Consider the following 6,000-nt stretch of genomic DNA (forward strand, 5'->3'; position numbering starts at 1 on the left):
GGGGACAACAGTGGCTGATGGAGACATCAAGGAGAGCTCTAACATCGTTAGTGGCCATCATTTCTGCTCCCCATGAACAGACTTTCATCAGTGAACAGCACTGTGGCCCACTGGTCCCTAGTACAGTGTAGATGCTCCCTGGCCCATGCAAGACGGTGACGCCTGTGGTCAAGTACCCTTGCAGGTCGTCTAGAACGCAGACCACGCTGATTTAAATGGTTTAGAATGGTCTTACATGACACTTGGGTGTCACAAATTCACCTACGCACCGCAAAAAACATGTTCAAGTTGAACGAGTCTCGATCCGTCCCAGCAGCCGCACGGATGTTGCCTGTGCATTGGGGACAACGCACGGAATGGCCGTACAACGGCCGTGTGCATGAGGCCTAACTCTGTTTTGGACCAACTCCTGTTTTTGGCTTACAAATACTGACAGTGTGATAGAGCCCTACGGCTAAATCTGTTACAACTTTAGACACGTCTAGCAATGCTAGGGTGAGGTCACACACAACTTTTTGTGACCGTTTTTCATGCTGTATTTTTAGCTAAATCTGAGAGTGGATCCAGCAGAAAGGAGAAGTAACAAGTCCTTCCTTTAGGTTTCTCATTCCAACCCAAAAAAAAGCCACAATAAGCTGTATAGGACTTCTCTTATTAGGTTTTCCAGGGGGTTTTCGGCACTCGTGTTTTGTTTTTTTTTTGCAGTAAAAATTCCAGCTCCAGATATTAGCCGTAGGGCTAAGGCTACTTTCACACTTGCGTTCAGAGCGGATCCGTCTAGGGTCTGCCCAAACGAATCCGCTCATATAATGCAGACTTGGGATCCGTTCAGAACGGATCCGTTTGCATTATATTTAAGAAAAAATTCTAAGTGTGAAAGTAGCTTCAGACGGATCCATCCAGACTTTACATTGAAAGTCAATGGGGGACGGATCCGTTTGAAAATTGCACCATATTGTGTCAACTTCAAACGGATCCGTCCCCATTGACTTACATTGTAAGTCTGGACGGATCCGTTTGCCTCCGCACGGCCAGGCGGACACCCGAACGCTGCAAGCAGTGTTCAGGTGTCCGCCTGCTGAGCGGAGGCTGAACGCCGCCAGACTGATGCAGTCTGAGCGGATCCGCATCCACTCAGAATGCATTAGGGCAGTACAGATGCGTTCGGGGCCGCTTGTGAGCCCCTTCAAACGGAGCTCACAAGCGGAGCCCCGACGATAGTGTCAAAGTAGCCTAAGGCTACTTTCACACTAGCGTTCTGCTGTCCGCTCGTGAGCTCCGTTTGAAGGGGCTCACGAGCGGAGCAGAACGCTTCCGTCCAGCCCTGATGCAGTCTGAATGGATGCGGATCCGCTCAGACTGCATCAGTCTGGCGGCGTTCAGCCTCCGCTCCGCTCGCCTCCGCACGGCCAGGCGGACAGCTGAACGCTGCTTGCAGCGTTCGGGTGTCCGCCTGGCCGTGCGGAGGCGAGCGGATCCGTCCACACTTACAATGTAAGTCAATGGGGACGGATCCGCTTGAAGATGACACAATGTGGCTCAATCTTCAAGCGGATCCGTTCCCCATTGACTTTCAATGTAAAGTCTGAACGGATCCGCTCAGGCTACTTTCACACTTAGAAAATTTTCTAAGTTTTAATGCAGACGGATCCGTTCTGAACGGATACAAACGTCTGCATTATAGGAGTGGATCCGTCTGATGAAACATCAGACGGATCCGCTCCGAACGCTAGTGTGAAAGTAGCCTGAGGCTACTTTCACACTCACGTTTGGTGCGGATCCGTCATGGATCTGCACAAACGCATCCGTTCAGATAATACAGCCGTCTGCATCCGTTCAGAACGGATCAGTTTGTATTATCTGTAACATAGCCAAGACGGATCCGTCTTGAACACCATTGAAAGTCAATGGAGGACGGGTCCGTTTTCTATTGTGCCAGATTGTGGCAGTGAAGACAGATCCGTCCCCATTGACTTACATTGTGTGTCAGGACGGATCCGTTTGGCTCAGTTTCGTCAAGCAGCTTTTTGTTGTCCGTCTCCAAAGCGGAATGGAGGCAGAACGGAGGCAAACTGATGCATCCTGAGCGGATCCTTTTCCTTTCCTAGTGTTAATTTGGTGTTTTTTTTTTTAATCGTTCTGGCTTCTTTTCAAAAACCCAGCATGTTCGAGCTTTTGGCAGTTTTCAGGCATTTTGACAACACCTTCTGTTCACCATGAAGAAAACACTAGTGGTAAGAGACACTGGGGTCTGGCAGAAAAAAAAGTTGAGACTTTTTGAACTCCCATGGACTGGCGGAAGAGGCGCCTAATTTACCACGTCAAACAGTGTAAGAAAAGAAAAAAAATCAAATTTACGTGTCCAAGGGCCCTCACTCCAGCTACTGTACTTTCCTACAAGAGCGAGATTGCAATGTCGTTTAATCTGGAATACACCTACTTACAGCAGATAAACATGTCCGCTTTCTCACCCACTTGAGGGTGAGGGGGTGTAAAATCACAAAAAGTCAAAACGTCTTGCACAACAGGAATTGATTAATTCCCCCCATAGTGTCTAGTTGAATTTTTGTGGGAGTTCTTCAGTTTCCTTTTGGCTTTTTTGTACTGAAATGTAGTCTTCAGGCGTTTGATGGGAATCTACAGTTAAATATAAAAATATCTATATATAAAGTCAATCGAACGTCAAATACATCTGGGGAAAAAAACAAGCCAATAAAAAAAAAAAACTGCTCTTAAAGGGTTATACCCATCTCAGATGCTGGTGACATATCACTAGGATAGGCCACCAATGTCAGATCGGTGTGGGTCCAGGAAAGAGCCCCACAGCGAAGAAGAGAGCGCAAGCGCAGTGTGCACTCCATTCACTTCAATTGGAGTTCCAAAATTAGACAAGCGCTCAGCTAATTTTGGATTTCCCATAGCAGTGCTGCCCTTTAGTTGCGTGCTCTCCTTCACTTTGGGGGACCCATTCTGGAGATAGCAGTGGGTCCCAGAGGTGGGACCGGCACCTATCTGACATTAGTGGCATGCCCTAGTGATATGCCACCAATGTCTGAGAGACAGCCCCTATTGACATCTGTGTGTCACACAATGACCACTACATGTCTATGCTTGCCTCTTTGCAGCATCCGCTTGTCCACGTGTACACTTCTCTTGTGGAGAACATACATCACAGTATGGCAGCCGCCAGGCCACCCATTTTTATTGGGAGGATCGCTATATCTGATAAGCTGATCAATAGGGGTCTGCCAGGAAGACTCCTGCTATCAGCCATGCTATTTGGTCAAGAGCATTGCTGGTGGGGTGAGGGAACTGGCGGGACGTGTGCCCAGGGGAGGCACCAACAAGCCCCTCAGGTGAAGAACAGCTCATCTACGATCGCATGAAGCCATCAATGTAAAGATAGCCACTCTTTACTCATGCCCACGAACGTAAGGGCTCCGTGCCCATGCTGCGGTCTGCAATGCACCGACCGCGGGGCAGCTGCATGCGGATCACGGACCCATTCTCTTGAATGGGGGCCGCGATCCACATCCGACGGTCTGCATCGCAAAGAAGTAGTGCATGCAGTAGTTTTTTGCAGTGCGGAGGCACGGCCAGAACCACCACGGAAGCACACCGTAGTGCTTCCGTGGGGTTCCGATCCGTGCTTCCGCACCGCCTCTCTGGTTTTGCGGACCCATTCAAGTGAATGGCTCCGCATCCGTGATGCTTGGTGCACACGGCTGGTGCCCCGTGTATTGCGGACCCATAACAGTCATGTGCATGAGGCTTAAACAACCTCTCCGCATTGACTGGTAGACGGTGACCCACAGGGAGATACAAAGCACTGGAAAAAGCGTAGTCTTAACCTGAATAACAATGAGTAGCGCTATGGAATATGCTGCCGCTATATACGCAACTGGTAATAAAATACCAGCGGGGGAATTTACCATTCCCTCACCTCTGAATTCTGCCATAAAAAGGTCATACATTTTGGCACATGCCATCCATCGTTACACCACAAGAAAAACACAGGGGGAGAGTTGTCAAAACTGGTGGAAAGTAGAACTGGCTTAGTTGCCCATAGCAACCAATCAGATTCTTCTGTACATTTCCCAAAGGAGCTGTGAAAAATGAGAGGTGGAATCTGATTGGTTGCTATGGGCAACTAAGCCAGTTCTACTTTACACCAGTTTTAATAAATCTCCCCCCGTGACTTTTGTGATATTACACCACTTTTGAAAAGCGGGTGCACAAATGGCCACGGTTTGGTATGTTAAATAGGCGCACACCAGATTTATCACTGTGAGGTGATCCTAACTCCAATAGGGGGCGAAGTTCAAACACTGGCGTAATATCTCTACACCAGGGATGCCCAACCTGCCGCTCCCCAGCTGGTGTAAAACTACAACTTCCATGATGCCCTGACATCCTACTGCTATTGGGGCATGCTAGGAGTTGTAGTTTTACAACAGCTGGAGGGCCGCAGGTTGGGAACTTATGCTCTAGTCCAGGCATCCTCAAACTGCAGCTCTCCAGCTGTTGCCAAACTACAACTCCCAGCATGCCCGAACAGTCTACAGGTATCAGCCTACAGCAGGGCATTGTGGGAGTTGTCGTTTTACAACAGCTGGAGGGCCGCAGTTTGAGGATGCCTAGTTTATCAATCCTGGTGTGCCACACAGCCCCTCTGACATGGAGACCACTGCATGCCAGTATGATGCCCAGCTCAGGTCCCATTAATGGGGTAACATGGGGTCTGTCAGGCTCTCACAAGGCTTCATGAATAGCTCTATATGCTGCACTATACCTCAACCAATAGCGATGGAGACCTTGACAGAAACGCGGCATGTGAACAGAGCCCTATAACGTTTCGGTCAGCGGCTCCTTCCTACGGCGCACACAAGCCCCATCTTCTCAGTATGAGGAAGGGCTGTGCATATGGCTGAGGGGAGCAGCCGCCTCACGAACTTGCTCTGTGGCAGTGTAGAGGAGCACTAGGCCTCACTGCAACACACACTTCAGCCAAACTCCAGTGCCTGGCGCCGCGCACACCGACCGCCTCAGCCCCGCCATGTCCTCCCTCCTCAGCCCCGCGCACACCGACCGCCTCAGCCCCGCCATGTCCTCCCTTCTCAGCCCCGAGCCCCGCCATGTCCTCCCTCCTCAGCCCCGCCATGTCCTCCCTCCTCAGCCCTGCCTGAAGGCCACTCCGCGGTAAAGTTGTGAGGTGCGCGGCGGCCAACACTTTCCCGGGAGAAGCAGGATCCGAGCGGAGCACAAACTCCGTGCAGCAGGAGAAGAATGCCTGTCACTGACCTGCCGTCCCTCAGCAACTAGTCCAAGCCTGTCCACACACTGACACCATACGGTACCGCACCGTCTACACATACGGCAGTAATCAGAAGCCTCGTCCTTCCTGCAGGAAATCTCTCATTTCCCCCCTTACCTCCGCATCCATAATGGCTCTGGTCCCCGCAGACTCGTCCACACGCCCTGCAGCTGCAGCAGCCCGGCCGAGCGCGGTGCTCCAGGCGGATGGTGGCCGGCCCCTCGCTCCTCTCGCCGGGTTATTAAATCCACCGATTCCCCGGCGCTGATGTCTGGCTGGAGCTGCCTCCCTGCGCTCGTCGTCTGTAGAGCAGCAAGTTTGTGATCATGCTTTGCTTGGCTCCTTCTGTGTCTGTGATTCTGCAAGAGATTGATGGCACGGATCCAAGCCAGGCTTACACCAAACAAATAGCTTTCACATTTCTCCCTGGGCTCTTCTTAAAGGGACAGCCTCCTTTTCTCCTCTCCCTCTTTCTATTTCATCATTCCCCCAGCTGACTTCTTTACACACTGAATCCAATTCATTTTTCTGAAGATACATGTTGTTGTGTGTGTATTGGACCAAGAACTTTCCCTATCTGCTTCCTTTAACCGTTTGTGTGCCTGAGTTCAGCCCTAAGCCTAGCGGGGATGGGGGAAGATTTGTACAGAGCTGCAGAATAGGATGGCGCTATAGAAAGAACGTGT

The 6,000-nt window shown here is 50.6% G+C and overlaps 1 protein-coding gene across 1 annotated transcript in view; it reads right to left on the bottom strand.

Moving 5' to 3' along the window:
• Positions 1-5,708, bottom strand: part of NCOR2 (nuclear receptor corepressor 2) — a 450,727-nt gene extending 445,019 nt beyond the window's left edge. Inside the window, 1 exon segment of the mRNA XM_040416221.1 lies at positions 5,432-5,708. The gene's annotated coding sequence lies outside the window, so the exon portion shown is untranslated.
• Positions 5,709-6,000: the final 292 nt, after the last annotated feature.

Source organism: Bufo bufo, chromosome 2 (assembly GCF_905171765.1).
Source record: "Bufo bufo chromosome 2, aBufBuf1.1, whole genome shotgun sequence".
NCBI lineage: Eukaryota > Metazoa > Chordata > Amphibia > Anura > Bufonidae > Bufo > Bufo bufo.